Source organism: Eleutherodactylus coqui, chromosome 6 (assembly GCF_035609145.1).
Source record: "Eleutherodactylus coqui strain aEleCoq1 chromosome 6, aEleCoq1.hap1, whole genome shotgun sequence".
In the NCBI taxonomy this organism is placed as follows: domain Eukaryota; kingdom Metazoa; phylum Chordata; class Amphibia; order Anura; family Eleutherodactylidae; genus Eleutherodactylus; species Eleutherodactylus coqui.
This window is the reverse complement of record NC_089842.1, coordinates 83,281,191-83,298,417: the sequence shown is the minus strand read 5'-3', so window position 1 is coordinate 83,298,417 and position 17,227 is coordinate 83,281,191. Positions and strand designations below refer to the sequence as shown.

The 17,227-nt window shown below is 42.5% G+C and overlaps 2 protein-coding genes across 2 annotated transcripts in view; both read left to right on the top strand.

The window, feature by feature from the left end:
- Window positions 1–17,227, top strand: part of LOC136631374 (formyl peptide receptor 2-like) — a 239,019-nt gene that overhangs the window by 49,303 nt on the left and 172,489 nt on the right. The window lies entirely within an intron of this gene.
- Window positions 6,862–17,227, top strand: part of LOC136633627 (formyl peptide receptor 2-like) — a 55,579-nt gene continuing 45,213 nt past the window's right edge. The window contains exon 1 of the mRNA XM_066609386.1: window positions 6,862–7,754. The gene's annotated coding sequence lies outside the window, so the exon portion shown is untranslated. The remainder of the gene's footprint in view (window positions 7,755–17,227) is intronic.

Below are 17,227 nucleotides of genomic sequence, written 5' to 3'. Positions count from 1 at the left end.
TAATGCGGAGCAAAAATATGCTTATCTGAAAGCGGCCTTATTAAAACATGAAGTAAATCTGACTTATACTCCATTTCTTGGAGACTGCGCTCTGATTTCTCTTCACGTTCCTAATTTTGTGAGTGATGACAAAAATCATACATTTTGCCACTAAAAGTCACATTTCCTTTTTTGCATCATTTTAGACAGTTTATGCCACAAATTGGTGGAAATGCTTTGTGAGTTTGAACGACCGTGTTTTAAATGCAAACAATCCCCTATATTAAACTATTGATTGTCTTCGCCGACTTCACAGAATGCCGTGTTGGCCAGAAGATGCAGCCACTTACAGTTCTACATTACAGCGTTACCTTCCAATGGGTCCAATGTTCCTTGACCTTGACCCATAAGGCCACTCTCACACAAGTGCATGAAAAAAACCTTTTTTTAATGCAGCGTTTTACTGCATGCAGAGCTGCGTTTTCATGCATTTTCGTGCACATTGCCTGCCTTTTTACTGCATTTTTTGCGCAGTAGCAGCGCAGGAAAGTAAGCAGATGTCACAACTATTTCCTCCCTCCCGGTGGCATAATAAGTTGTATAAAAAATGCATAAAAATTGTATTTAAATGTATAAAAAGTATTACATGTGCCCTAGCATATTTACTGTGTTTTTCTATGCAGTCCATTCATTTGAATGAGCTGTCTAGTGTTTCAAATATGAGCTAAGATGCCGAAAATAGGACATGCTCATGCAATTTGGCACGTGTTTAATATGCAGCGCAAAAACGCTAGTGTGAGAGGCCTCATTTAAATAAATGGAGGTTTAGTGCTGTGTATTTTGTGCACGTGAAAGACGTGCGTAACACGTATCAAAAAAACTCTTGTGTGAGAGTGGCCTAATGGTCCTTCTATCTCGCATACTAGTTCTCTCATACTGTACAATGATGGCTGGTACTAGAAGTGGAAGAATCTATCTACTGAGCAGGAAGCAAAGTACCACTGTCTACCATCCTAAGAAGCTTTACTAGAGCTACCAGCCATACTGAGATTTCTCAATAGGATTAGTGGCCAAGTTATATCAAATAAGTAATTCCTTATAATATGTGGATGCATCGATCAGCCCTATCTTTAAAGTGGTTTTCCAGGGAAATACTGTTGATGACCTATCCTTAATAGTTAAATACAGAGTTCATCGTGGAGGCTTCCGCTCCAACCTCTGTGTATTTAGGGATAAAGTTCATAGTTAATGTTGTATGAGACAAAAAAAAAAACGGAGATTTACAGAACTTCAGTCTTAACAGTTCCCTTGTTTAAAGCAGTTCATCTTAAGATTCTTTGTGACGTTGCATTAAAGATACGTTCAGCTGTGTCTTTGCCAGATTTCCAGTGTCACGTACTCTTTAGTGGCTGTTGTATTTACAGGTAGGCGTTCTGAATTATCCTTGCTTGTCTCTGTGTTCAGCAGAACCAAAATATTTATCAAACATAAAATGACAAAGAAAAAAAAAACAAAATTACCACAGGGTACAATAACAGATTGCATTATTATTACTTCTGTTTAAAGGGGTTGTCCCGCGCCGAAACGGGTTTTTTTTTTTTTCAACCCCCCCCCCCGTTCGGCGCGAGACAACCCCGATGCAGGGACGTACAGACAGCTTACCGGAGCGCTTACCTTGATCCCCGCGCTCCGGTGACTTCTATACTTACCTGTGAAGATGGCCGCCGGGAACCTCTTGCTTCGTGGACCGCAGCTCTTCTGTGCGGTCCACTGCCGATTCCAGCCTCCTGATTGGCTGGAATCGGCACGTGACGGGGCGGAGCTACACGGAGCCGCTCTCTGGCACGAGTGGCTCCATAGAAGACTACAGAAGACCCGGACTGCGCAAGCGCGGCTAATTTGCCCATCGGAGGGCGAAAATTAGTCGGGCTCCATGGGAACGAGGACGCTAACAACGGAGCAGGTAAGTAAAAAACTTTTTATAACTTCTGTATGGCTCATAATTAATGCACAATGTATATTACAAAGTGCATTATTATGGCCATACAGAAGTGTATAGACCCACTTGCTGCCGCGGGACAACCCCTTTAACGCATGGTTAAGTTAAGAGTTTCATCAAGACGGTTTCTGCTGTGTCCAAAACATCCCATACTTAGAGATATTAATGAAGGTATACATTGTATGCAGTAACACAGCAATATACAAATTACCACGACCCTGCATACTATCCCTAACAACTGTCGGAGCCAAGATAGGCTGAACCAGGATCCAAACAACCAATCAAACCATCCCTGATTCTTTTCCTCTTTTATTGATTGCACTATGCTCTGTATCCCCTGTATCTTTTTATGTATGGATTCCGCGTTGTTAGTCAAATTAGAACAGCACATTCCCTCAAACTCCTCACACTGGTGATTTAAGGCCAGCAGCATGTAGTCAATTGTGGCCCTATTCTGTAAAGTGGCTTTACGCACCCCTTGTACATTTAGAAGCAATAATTCCAGGGCTTGAGAAGTAACATTCGGAGCCTTGGCCATGTCACATGCTATCCCATTTATTACTCAGCCATTGTATATTACCAAGCCTCATACTCCTATTATAGAGGCTTCCAACGCTATCACCTCAGAATTACTTAAAAGGGTTGGAGGTAGAGATGAGCGAGCACCCAAATGCTCGAGTCCGCATTATTCGAGAGCTCTACTCGAGTAACAAACCCCATTGACTACAATGGGAGACTCGAGCATTTTTGTATGTGGGACGCCGGGTGCCGAGCTTTTTTTTCCCTAGCTTCGTTCTCTCTCTCTCTTTCTCTCTCTCTCTCTCTATCCAGCCAGCCAGCCAAAAAATTTGCCTATGACGCGCGCTGCGTTGCGGCAGGGAGGGGCCAAAACAGGCACGTCACAGCAGGGAGGAGCCAAAAACTGGGGCGGGGGTCGAACACGGCTTGATGCTTGTTCGAGTAACAAGCACCATCGAGTACACTAATGCTCGAACGAGCATCAAACTTGGCAGAGTATGTTCGCTCAACTCTAGTTGGAGGTCCTTCACAGTTCTCGTCCAGTTCTTTTGTCTCTCACTTACTTCTGTGCAGAGTGTCTGGCTTCTGATACTAAAAATACTTAGATTGGACAGCGCACATGGTCCTCCTGTAATATTTGCAGGAATGTAGGTATATGTAATATTCATGCAAGAAAAGACCCAGCCTGTAGGTAACTTGACATGTCTAAAGTGACTAGGACTTTTACGGTAAAGTTACATTTCATTCGGTTGGTCATACTTTGGCACTTTGTTCGGTTACACAACATCATTGAATCAGATGTTGCTGACACTTGGTTGAGTGTTATTGGTGCACATTTCCCTATCTCTGACTTGTTGCAGGTGAAGTTAAAACAGACTTCTGCTCCCGCCACCTGTCTGACTTGAAACTTGGTCATATTTGCCCACTGGGTATGTTCTACTTGTGGGCACCCTGGGCAGTAGTCATAGATATTTACAAAATTCTGGATATCACTGTCCTCTACCTCGGTGTCATTATGAATCATTGAGAATACACTTTTTAATACTGAAGTTGAGGTGGGTACTGTCAACAGGCAGGTACACAGTATGTCCTCACTGCTCTTATTTGCCATACACATATTAGTAATATTTAATACATCTTGGGCCAGGTGTTCCCACATATTGGCATGCTCTTCTGCCCATTGCATCCACCTCCTTTCATGCCTTTTATATTTTCAATTTCAGGATACCTTTCATCTTTTCTACTTTCCCACTACTCTGTGGATGGTAGGGTGTGTGAAAGGCCCGGGATACACCCTGAGTAGACATGATGTTTTGAATTATTTGACTTGTGAAGTGTGTACCTCTGTCTAACTCAATTACTTCTGGTACCCCGTATCTGCAGATTACCTCATTCATGAGCTTCTTTGCGGTTACCTGCTCAGTTACCTTGGTAACAGGGTAGGCCTCCAACCTAAAAAGACATCAACAACAAGCACATATTCATACTTTCCAACAGGTGGGAGCTGAATGTAGTCAATTTGCAATCTCTGAAATGGGTAGAGTGGCCTAGGCAAGTGTTTTTGTGGCACCTTTACCTTCTATCCTGGGTTGCTCATGGCACAGATCATGCAAGTTTGGACAAATGATGCAGCAGCTACAGAGAACCCAGGAGCCAGCCATCCTCGTTATAAAATAGGATGAAGACAAATAGGATGAAGATAACATTTCTTACCATGAACTCAATGCTGTAGATGCACACAATTCTGAAGTAGCTTTCCAATAGACATTTTTTTCTCATTTTCACATGCGTATGCATATACACACTTGGGTGGAGCAATTGTATTATATTTCCCAATAGGCTATACATTCATTTTAATTCTGTAGTCATTCTGGTTAGCTGAAAGCAACCACACGATTTTCAGTCCATCTGCTTTTATATTGGCATTTTTCAAGATTGTTATTAAACTCATAATTTGTCTTCATTCTATTTTATAACAGATATTTGCTTTGTATAAATTTAATGTCGTTTTACATGTACAGAATCTCTTTTAGATTTATGTTTTTTGTCATATATATTTTATCACTATTTATATCTATGTTCTTATTATATATTTATCGTACTTATTGATACATTTGTAAGATTTCATTATGCATATGAATTTTGTTTATTTTCCCCTCCCCTCTTCCTTTTTTTTCTCGCTTCCCGTTCTTTCTTACTCCTCCACTATTTATTTGTACATATTGGACCTTAATCTTTTAGTAGCTTAGAGTGTTGCGCCTTCACACCAGTATTTTTCCACACTCTTTTCAATATCTGCATCACACATTTTACATTCATCATAGCCGGAACACTGGTGATTAATTTCCTCCCATCCATACAGTCAAGTCTGTCTTTCTCATATAAATATTAAGAACCATATAATCCTCTACAAAAAGGCTGACTAGAGACAGGTGAGATAGAACTCATAGAGAGAGTACAACAGTTACACCATTTAGCAATTACACACACATCCAATCAATCACACAGTTAACATTTACACAAAGAACTCATGTTCTGAGATTGTCCTCCTGTTGCCTCAAGCCCCACGCTGGGCACCAATTTTGTTAGGGATATTCCAGGGACCCCAAATGATATGTTGCCTAGTTCCGAATTACTATATGTTCTTTCAGTCCTGATGAATTTGTGGACACACACAGGTTGTTGTATCTAAAAGAATTCTAAGTTTATTACTACAGACAAGAGTTTTTATCAAGAAAAGAAAGGAGTATACATGGCTTTATGCCAAAGCTTCACATAAGGTCTCGTGTGAAACTATTCACGTAGGCAAGTTTTCATTCTCATGTGAAACTAACACACATTACATATCTACAAAAACTTGTAAAATTTCTACTGTAACATTCTGTGATAACTGAACAAACTATATTTCATGAGAGATTCTGAAAAATCAAAATAATGGCTGCACGCCCAGGTAAATCATCATCTCAGATTGAAAACGGAATTGGGCTAAAGTTCATAGTTAGAGATGAGCGATCCTACGCGTTTCGAGTAATTAGTCGATCGAGCACCGTGATTTTCGAGTACTTCCGTACTTGGGTGAAAAGATTCGGGGGGCGGGGGAGGCGTGGCGGAGCGGGGAGTAGCAACGGGGAACAGGGGGGAGCCCTCTCTCTCTCCCTCTCCCCCCACTCCCCGCTGTAACCCCCCACTCACCCACGGCGCCCCCCCGAATCTTTTCGCCCAAGTACAGTAGTACTCAAAAATCGTGGCGCTCGGGCGAAAAAGGGGCGTGGCCGAGTAGGTTCGCTCATCTCTATTCATAGTTAATGTTGTATGAGACAGGACAAAATGGAGATTTACAGAACTTCAGTCTTAACAATGACCATGCAAAATTGGGGGTGTCATGAGTATTTTGACCCCACTGTTTTTTTTTTTAGGAATTAATGCAATTTAGAGGAGAAAAAATAAAATTTCATATTTTTTCAAATATGTCATTTTAAGGGCTTTTACCCACTAGTGTTTTTTTCTTGCACTTGCCTCACAGCAGAAAAAAACCACTGTGATATCACTAAATACTTTCAATGGGGCCGGCAGCAGCAGCAGCAGCGCCAGCCCCATTGAAAGCATAGGGAGTATATCGTGGACTTCTGCAACAGCTGTGACAGCTGTGGCAGAAGTCCAGGATGCTATCCCATTTCTTTCAATAGGGTCAGCGCTACTGCTGATGGCCCCATTGAAAATAGTGGGTCGTAGGCAACCCCCGCAGTGATGATTTTCGGGGGAAGGGCTTGAAATATAAGCCCTTCCCTGAATATCATTCCTAGCTGGTGAAAAAAAAAATTATATACTCGCCTGTCCGCCGCTCAGATGCATCCTCTGGCTGGCTCCCCAGCACTGCTGTGAAGCTCTTTCAGCAGGCTGGGATATAAAAATTCCTACCTCCTGAAAGGGCTGTGCTGATTGGCTGAGCGCTCAGCCAATTACAGATAGCACTTAGCCATTCATCAATCATTTTGTCCTGCACACTTAGAAATTGATAACAGTGTTAGAAGACAAAAGTGAAAGGGTGTAGAGAGTATGGAGTGAGACAGTGAAGAGGTAACTCAGAGGGGACAGACTTGGAGGAAGCAGATAGCCATGTCAAAACCCAGCTTCTTCCTTTTCCTTTGTCCTGCTGTAATTAGAGACTTGTTATGTAAACTTTCAAGAAATCCTATGTGCAGCTGCTCATAAATCACCCTGATGCTGAGAGAGACTTTCTGTTTTTCCAAACCTGATGTCTGTTCAAGCCAGCTCTGCTTTCTACCGGATGAACGACAACTTTAGATAAGTAGGTTGTAAAAGTATACTTGAGAAAGGCTTACAAGTGAAGCCGAAATGCGTTGCATTTGACCAATAAATTCAATCAGTCATCTTGCTAACTTTCCTATTGTGCTACACCTGCAATTATACACGCCATCTGGGATTAGGGGTGCCGAGGACCAGGCACCCCTGTGAAGTAAGTTCTATATATTTTTTTTTCCCATACTATATTACTTTCTTCCTAAGTATACACCGGTTCAGTTACAACACATCATATATTGCAGTGAATACCAAAATCACCATTCTTTAATATCTGACAATACAGAAGGTCCCTGAGGGGAATTGGCGAGAAGGAATAATGGCTATCTATTAAACATACGAGCTACCTGAAACTTTAGCATGTATTAGCACACAGACCATTCACAAGCTGGTGAAGCCTGGAAGAAACAAGAGCAGGGAGCCTGCAGTCATAATAAAGAGTAAGAGCCAAGCAGAAATGGACAAATTCTGAAAAAAACATAACTTTCCAGCGGCACAAAAAAATAAGTTGGCTTACAACAGAGTTTGCCTTTTGTCTATCTATGACACCCCACTAAGGGTTTTACCAGGTTTGCTTGGAACTTCCTTAGTTTTGAACAATGCATGGTCTGCTACACTTTTCCTTTTAGGAAGTCTCGCGGGTCAGCCCACTCACAATGGTGTGCTTCCAACCACCCTCCACATAGCACTAGCAGATAAAGAAGCTCTATAGCACAGAAAATGTAAAGTAACAAAGCCAAAACATCTACACTCATAATCTAACAATCTAATCATCTTTTCATGTTCTTGTATCTGCTCTACAAAGAAACTGACACGTTCTGGATAGATAGATGACATTCTAACTCCTCCGTGATGGACTGCAAGAACAGAAAGACATAACAAGTTGCTGTTCTACAAGGAAGATCTGAGACGACTCACATCCACTCCACAAGTAGAGGTAAGGTAGTTTTTACTGATCATTTGCAATTATATTTCCAACATAATATTGTATTGACATAGATTGTATTATTCATGTTTTACTGATGCTAAATTACAGCCTTGGGCCGGTTTGAGGTAATTATGGTATAATACGTCCGTAACACTGATGCATAAAACAGATATTTTTCAGATGACATTACAACTGTATGTCATCAGTCTTTTATTAGTATTTGCCTCTGTGTATTTTACTTTCTACTGAGCAAATGCTGATCCATATTTGCCCAATAGGAAAGAATAGATACGGAGGCAAGTACGCAAAAAATAGTCCAGGTAGTGTTTTTAAAAAATGGCCATGTGAATATTCTTAATGACTTATATTAGTTCCATATTATGGCCCCCAAAATATGGACTAAATATGGAGATGAAATACGGTTGTCTAAAAGAAGTCTGTATTAGGGTATGGTGTCTTCATCAGATCATAAAACAGGGTATAACTCACTTTGCTTTTATAATGGATAAAGTGGGAAAGCCTGATGAGACATCCCACTAATAACAAATTCATGTCATAGTGCATTAGAAGCAAAAAAGAATAAATATTAATCCCATTTAAAATGCGAAATACTCTAGCATCAGGAAAAAGAACAGGCAAGGCTGATAAAATATAATAACAGTCACAGAAAAATGAGTACATATTCTTCTAAGTGGCTATATAACTATGGGAGCTCATGGAGACTATTGCAACAGTTCCGCATCTTGTTGATTGTATAGACGCCTGCCATACATTATATATATATTGTGTCTGAACATTAATGTTTATAAGTATTCACTCTCTGAAAGTCTATACTTTGTGGAACCCTCTTTTGCTGCAATTACAGATGTAAATCACTTGACGTATGTCCATTAGCTTATCTAAAGACTGGGATTTTTGCCTATTCTTCAAGGCAAAACTTCTACAAGTCCTCAATTCATGCCACAGATCCTCAGTTGAACTGAGATCTGTACTTTCACTTGGCCATTCTAAGACATGCTTTTATCTATGTTTAGGCTCTTTGTTTTCTCCTTCATTCAATGTTGATGGTGCTTTTTGCATTCTCTTTTTTTTAGTCTTCATCATAAGTTACCATTACCTCATTACTGGTGGAAGCTTAGAACCGACATGGAGGTCCATAACATGACTGAGAAGTTTTATAATTACACAGACTACTTCTATTATGATGATTTTATTAATGTTTGGACAAAATCATACTTCAGCATCTATTGGTTTATACAGATCCTCTCTATTACTTGCTACAGTATCACTACTCTGTTGGGATTAGCAGGAAATGCTCTGGTCATTTGGATTTCGGGATTTAAGATGAAGACAGTCAGTTCTGTGTGGTTCCTCAACCTGGCCATTGTTGACTTTATATCTTGCATCTTTCTTATTTGTCGTGTCATACAAAAGATTTTGGAGCTTAACTTAATCTTTTTTTTTTATTTGTGTACTATTAGTTTTACGGCACTGTTAGCAAACATGGTAACAAGCGTCCATTTCCTAATCGTCATAAGTCTTGATCGTTGCATATCAATCATGTGGCCTTTATGGGCCAAAGTACACAGAACTAGAAGATTGGCCTTTACCCTCTCAGGATTCATGTGGTTATTAAATATTGTTATCTTTATCCTTCCATTCATTTTTGAGTTTGACATTTTAAGTGTTTCCGAATGCTCTTTGATTTTTTATACACAAGACAGAATCAGGTACAGAATTTTAGAAGATGTAGCAATTATTGTACGGAATATTTGCATATTCGCCATACCGTTTCTCACTATTTTTGTTTCATATGGATTCATTATATTGAAACTAAAGACTTTTCGAAGACGTCAGTCACCCCGAACTTTCATGATCATAGCTGCAATTTTGATAAGTTTCTTCGTATGTTGGTTTCCATACCACGCTTGGTCACTGATATCTTTAACTAAACTTCATAATTGGAAAACTGATCTAATCATAAGTGAAATTTCCACCATTTTGGCATGTTTCAACTGTGCCATCAATCCTATACTCTACGTCTTCCTGGGCAAAGACTTTAAACACAACTTTGTAAAATCCATACCCAAAAGGGTAGAAATTATACTGAGTGATCCTGGTGATTTCAATGATGGAAGTTATGAAAATGACATAAATAACAGAACTAAAGTATTGAATACCAGTGTGTAATAAAAACAAAACCTTTTTGTACTTTTTGATTTTTTAACAACCCCCATTCAGCATACATTTGCCTTCCTTGCTGGGACCCTCAATGAACAGTTGTTATTGTAAGATAGAGCAGCATCTAAACATACTTACCACCTTCACTGTCCGGATGATAATGAACTATTATATGCCACTCATTAAAACTACTGGATCATGTATGCAATATATGGATTCACCAAGCTCACCAAGAGTGAAGCCTGCTCCTTTTATCTTCATGAGCATGTGGACAAGAATGAAAGGGTGCTTTCACACATAACAAAATATTCTGCAACACACAGCTGAATATTGCACAGCGGAAATCCACAATAAAATCTGCATGTCTATTATGCGGATTTTGACATGAATTTGAAACAAAATTCAACCATTTGTAAATCTGCATCAAAATCCACATTAGATATGTGGATTTTGGTGTGGATTTTTCTGCATGACAGAATAATGCCATTCGTATTGCAGCATTCTGGTATATGTGAAATCACCCTAAGGCCTTAGTCAGACGGGTGTTTTTTCGAGCGATTTGCGGATCGCATGACGGATGCACATCCGCAAATCGCGTGACCGCTGCGCGCAAGTCGCCCGCAAATCGCCCGAAAATCTGCTCCTAGCCCCGTTTCATTAGAAACGGGCCGGAGCTGTCCAGCGCATTGCATTCAATGGAGACGGCAATAGAGCCGCCTCCATTTAAAGCAATGCGCTGCGGGCGAGCCCGGGATGAATTGTCGGTAAGGGCTTAAATATATAAGCCCTTCCCTGCAATTCATCCTAAAATGTGTTAAAATAAAAAAAAATTTTATACTCACCTTCTCCCGGCAGCCAGAGCTCCGTGCGGCCGTCCTGCAGTGGGTGTGAAGGGGGTGTGAGTCAGACCTGCCCCCTGATTGGCTCAGCGCTGAGCCAATCAGAGGCATGCCTCACTCACACCCATTCATGAATTCATGAATGGATGTGAGTCAGACCTGCCCCTGATTGGCTCAGCGCTGAGAGGCAGCAGTCACTCACCCATTCATGAATTCATGAATGGGTGTGTGAGTGAAACCGGCCTCTGATTGGTCAGGGCTGTGACCAATCAGAGGCAGATCATTCAGCAGGCGGGGATTTTAAAGCCCCGCCGGCTGAATAGTGCCGAGAAGCAGTTCAGGAGAACTGACAGCGGCCGCGGCTGGACTCCGGCTGCAGCGGAAAGGTGAGTATACAATTTTTTTTTATTTTAACACATTTTAGGATGAATTGAAGGGAAGGGCTTATATATTTAACCCCTTCCCGACAATTCACCCCGCGCACGCCGGCAGCCCATTGCTTTCAATGGAGCGGCTGTATTGCCGCTTCATTGAATTCAATGGGCAAACATCGTTCTTCTCTGCCACAGCTGTTACAGCTGTGGCAGAGAAGAATGATTTGTCTTCTATATGTTCTCAATGGGGTCGGCGCTGCTGCCGCCGGCCCCATTGAGCGCATATACAGAAGAGAACAGGAATCGCAGATAGGTGCGATCTGCAATTTTTTGTTCTATAATTTATCGGACGAGCGCATAAAAAGCGCTCATGTGTCCGATACCATTGCAAAGCAATGGTTTTATAAAATCGCCGGACGCATGCGCATGCACAAATCGCGGCTAAAAACGCCCATCTGACTAAGGCCTCCTTCCCACGAACGGATTTACGCCGCGTAAATCCGCGGCAAAAATCCGCTGCGTTGCCCCCTGTTATTAGGTTCTATTGAACCTAATAGCACAATGCACACGATGCGTAATTCCACCGCGGAATTACGCACCGTAAAATCTCCCGTTCTCACCCGCAGCATATTCTATTTGCTGCGGGTGTACGCGCTGACGGCTTCCATTGCAGTCAATGGAAGCCATCCGTTGTAACCAGCGGAAGATAGCGTGAAAAAATGCTTCCCCGCCTACCGCCGCGCGTCATATGACGCGGCCGGCGCGTCACGTGACACGGCCGGCCGCGTCATGTGACGCGGTGGGCGTGTCATATGACGCGACGGCGGTGGGCGGGGAAGCGTCTTCACGCTATCTTCCGCTGGTAAGTATGGGGTCTCTGGGGGGCGCCGTGACGGGCTTCGCAGCGGAATATTACGCGGCGGAGCCCGTCACACTCGTGGGAAGGAGGCCTAAGGCCTAAGGATGGTTTCACACACAGGTTTTTGTAGTAGTTTTTTTAATGCAGTTTTTTTCTAGCCAAAACTAAAAGTGCATCCAGCAGAAAGGAAAAGCATAAATGTTTCCTTTACACCTACCAAATCTTTAGAATTCACATCTTGCTTTAGCTCAAAAACCTGCCATAATTGCACCATAGGAACCTGTGTGTGACACCACTAGGGATGAGCGAGCATACTCGGAAAAGCACTACTCGCTCGAGTAATGTGCTTTATACGAGTATCGCAGTGCTCGTCCCTGAAGATTCGGGTGCCGCTGCGGCTGACAGGTGAGTCGAAGCTGGGAGCAGGGGAGAGCGGGCGGGAGAGAGGGAGAGAAAGATCTTACCTCCGTCCCTCCTCGCTCTCCCCTGCAGCTCCCCGCTCGGTGTCGGCACCCGAATCTTCAGGGACGAGCACTGCGATACTCGGATAAAGCACATTACTCGAGCGAGTAGTGCTTTTCCGAGTATGCTCGCTCATCCCTAGACACCACCTAAAAGAAAAACAGTGATGTACTGTATATGCAATAAAAGGGCTCACATTGCAAAGATAAAAAGGACCCAATTAGGGCCCTTTCACAGGGATGAAATATTTCAGCTAAAAATGCAAACAATTCTACACCGAAATGTTCATGTATTCATGCTGATAATAGAAGTGGAAATCTGCAACAGCAGATGTAGTTATGTTTTTAGATGCATAATGTCAAAATATTCCATTCATGTGAAAGAATCTTTATGGTGTTGACCCTAATATTCGCTTTCTACTCTATGCCCTCTGGGCATGCAAAATCTCCACCACCTTGTTCACCTGTAGAGGGGAATGTCACGCAGGTTGTTACCACTCAGTAACAAATGTGATGGGATAAACTCAGGCTGGGCCCCCTCTTCCCAAGGGCCCCCTACCATCCACATGGACTGCTACTTGGGATATAGGCGATCTCAAAGATACAATGCACGTTTTTGTAAAAGAAAATGTCACAGCTAAAAATTGTAACCACAAGGAAAACCTTCACAGTTATAGAGACTTAAAATAATATTTCTTTATGAACAACTATTAAAAGATTAGACGGCTGACCCGGACAGACTAGCATAAAACTTAAAAAACACAAACTTCTCTCACTACACTGGGCTGTTGATGATAGAATAAACTGCAGCCCAGGGAGAGAGATGATGGTCTCTGGCTTGCTTCGCTATACCTGATTATGAATAAGCAGAGCTTAGTGAGCTGAGTAGACCCGCATTAGTCTAGAGCTTACACAAGGGTAAGTATTTCTGTTTGTAGGAAGTGCAAGACTCAGAGACAAAAGTAATATATAGGCTAAGTCATTCTGCTAAGCGATGGTGTATACCAACACACGTCTATTTCCTTTCACATATCAGAAGGAGCAAGCCTTATATAGTATATATATTCCCCCTGGTTTGAAAAGCAAGATTAAGAGCAAGAGACCGACAGTCCTTGCTTAAAAGGTGTAAGATAATTCAAAGTGCGACCTGTTTCTATGTCAAATATAGACATTTCATCAGGAATCTTTCACATGGCATAACTAATTTCAGTAGTGCTAATGTATAATGAATAGTGATGAGCGAGCATACTCGCTAAGAGCAATTGCTCAAGCGAGCATTGCCCTTAGCGAGTACCTGCCCGCTCGAGAGAAAAGGTTTGGGTGCCGGCGACGAGCAGGGAGCTGCGGGGGAGAGCGGGGAGGAACGGAGGGGAGATCTCTCTCTCCCTCCCTTCCCCGCTCCCCCCTGCTGACTGCCGCTACTCACCGCTCCCCCGCGTCGGCACCCGAACCTTTCCTCTCGAGCGGGCAGGTACTCGCTAAGGGCAATGCTCGCTCGAGCAATTGCCCTTAGTGAGTATGCTCGCTCATCTCTAATAATGAATGTTGCATAGGTCAACGACTAAACTGGGTAGATAATCCACTATGATATATGGAGATGAAGGGAGACCTCGTAGTTGGCTGATCTGGCTCAGTGGTATTTTTAGCCGATTAAAACCAGGACTAACTCCTCTGTCTGCAATCTATCTAGAAAGCTTTATCAGCAGTCAGTATCAGGTCCCTTAGTTTATTACTAAATTCACCATCTATGGCCAGAAATCCCTGCCTGGAGAACTGACACCTAGTGTGACTCTCACCCTCCTAATACTCTATGTAGATTAAATTTTCTAAGGCAGGTACCTAGCTACCAGTTCAGGTATCAGAGATGAACAATGTAAAACAACAAAAAAAAAGGTAGAGCCTTCAGCCTTGATGGTAGACTGGAGGACATGACCACAAGGAGGACATTCAATAAAGAGATGAACTCAGTGAAACAAAAAAAAATTTATACGAGTAGTTTTTGATGTGTATCTTGTCAAATGTTTGGAAATGTTGTGAATATTTTGGAAAAGAAATTTTTTTTTTTGGTCTTGAAATGCTTTTGCACCTAATAGTAGATATGTTAAAATCCACAAGTATACAGTGCATATTGATGATTCCTCATTTCAGTCTTTAAAGTTCAGACATCTTTGCATTCAGATACCAGAGAACAGGTAAGACACCCAACAGGCATTTAGTTACATACATTTGTAGACTTTCAACAGAGGTGAGCAAGGGCATGTATAGGGAAAAGCATCTTGTTTTTATGAGAAAATGAAAATGGGATGTCCTGCAATAACACTTTAAGAACACAAACAGTTATTTCTGTGCTTAATTTAGGCTAAAACTGTTACTATATCAAATATCTTATCTCATAATGTACCCAGCAGTTAGTCACTGGGGACATAGATCTCATCCTCTAATCAAGATCTTCACTAAGAAAATCTTCTAGAAGTCATAGGATGCAATATTTTTTCCAAAAACGGTTTTGTTTGTTAGAAGGATTCAGAAGCTAAATGGCCTGTATTGTTTTGGAGTCTTTAGCTACATTCAGATGGTGGAATCACATTGCATTTTCTGCATAGATTCAGACTCAAAACCCACTACAAGCCTGCAGCTAAATTGAAGAACTGTTCTTCAGTTTACAGCAGATCCTTTTCAATAGCGCAAATCCACATACAAAATGACTAATACAGACTCCATGCTGATTCTGTGTCAAGAAGTGACAAATTTGAAATCTGCTTGTGGAAAAAAAAATTGCCTTAAAATTTCAACAAGTTAATGGAAGACATTTTGGACTCAGCATTCATGTGTGTTTGGCAGGACCCCGGCAATCAGTTCCAAGGTGAAGGTACTTTAACACTGATAGATTTTCTGCCAAGAATGAGCGCAGATCGTAATATTTAGCAAGAAGACCAGTGCTATAATTGTCACTTAGCCACTAAACCACTGGTCTAGCCTGTAATTCCATCAAGAGGTTGGTGTCAGTAGCTATTTTTTACTGACAATATTAATTGCTAATAATATTAGCGGAGTCTGACTGCACAGTTACTGGTTACTGAGCTCCTTCTTAATGCCCTGGTCTGAGCCTCACACATTGGTGCAGCAGTCTGTGTATCTTCAGTTGTGCTCTCATCCTCATCTTCTCTCCAGAATCTCAGTGTTACCATGCGGCAGTTGCTGGTCCCCCTGGGGAGGTGGTGTGCGGGGTCCCGCGGTCGAGGCGCGTCCCCCCCCCGACTTGTTGTCCAGCTGCCGGGAGCGCGGGTGCCTGGCTGGCGTGGTGCTGGTGGCGCGCGGCACACTTGTGAGTGCAGCTGCCATGCACGAGTTCCCTTTGATTATGGTCTGTTGGGAGTTGGCTGTCTAGGTCGGGCAGAGACTTGCAATCACTGCCAGTTATTGGTTTCCCTGAGTGGGCTTCTATTCCTGAACCCAAGTGTCTTCTTCCTGAGGTATTTTCAGGGGAGAGGAGCAAGTTTTTTATTTTCCAGCAGGCATGTAGATTGTATTTTTGGATGTGGCCAAGAGACTTGCAATCACTGCCAGTTATTCGTTTCCCTCAGTGTGCTAGCTAGTCTGCCTCTGTTGATCTCCTGCTTCTGTCATCTTGTCTGCTATACTTTGCATTATCCACCAGGTTTTTCCATATGCCTCAGTTCTGCTTAGTATTGTTCGTGTTGGTTATTTACATCTGCCTTTTCTGTTGGTATTCTACCCATTCCATCTAGGTACACCAGCATCCCTTTTTCAGTCCCTAGTGAGAGTAGGGACCGCCACTCAGTTGCCCACCTGGGGTTAGCCAGGAGTGGAGGAAAGCAGGTAGGTACAGGGGTTGTGGGTGAGATCTAGGGCACCCGGGCTGGGTTATCACGGGTAGTATACCATAACATAATAACTGGCCCTTAAAATTGCTCTCCAATGGAGGCCATGAGTACCCTCACAAGTCAGTTGCAGGATTTAGTGGTCATGATCCAAGACCTGTCCGGTCATATGGTGGCCCAGGAGCAGCGGGAGTTAGTGCATGTTTCTGCCGCCCCTTCTATTCCTGAGCCCAAGTGTCCTCTTCCTGAGGTATTTTCAGGGAGAGGAGCAAGTTTTTTGTTTTTCAGTAGGCATGTAGATTGTATTTTCGATTGCGGTCTCGCTCCTCCGGCTCAGAATCCCAGAAAGTTGGATTGATTATGTCCTTACCCGAGAGTTTGGCTTGCCTGCAGTCAGTTGATTTGTTTTTTCAGGAACTTGGAGGTATTTTTGATGAGCTGGACTGTGCGGGGTTGGTATCTCATCTCATGTCTCTACATCAGGGGCAGCAGTGGGTAGAGGACTATTGCTCTAAATTTAGACTGTATGCAGGTGAAACTTCTTGGAACGATAGCGCCCTTAACTCTTTCCAATCCACTGTCTGACCTGTGAAGACATTATGATTTAAGGCTGTACAGCTCCAATGTTGGAAGATGTCCGTCGGGGTTCTCTTACTGTATATTGTCAGCGCCTCTGCTGTCGGAGCCTATCCAATGTGTCACCTCATGCAGTACTGGCTTTAGCCAGCATATAGCGCCGTTGTATAACGGCAGAAAAAGAGTAAGCCCCCTAGGAAAACCAGGATATAAATTGGATTGGAAAGGGTTAAAGATGTGTTTTTGTTGGGTCTTTCTGACGCTGTCAAAGATCTACTCATTTCTCACCCCGCCCCTGTGACACTCAATGATGCAATAGAATTGGCAGTCAAAGCTGATAGGAGGCTGAG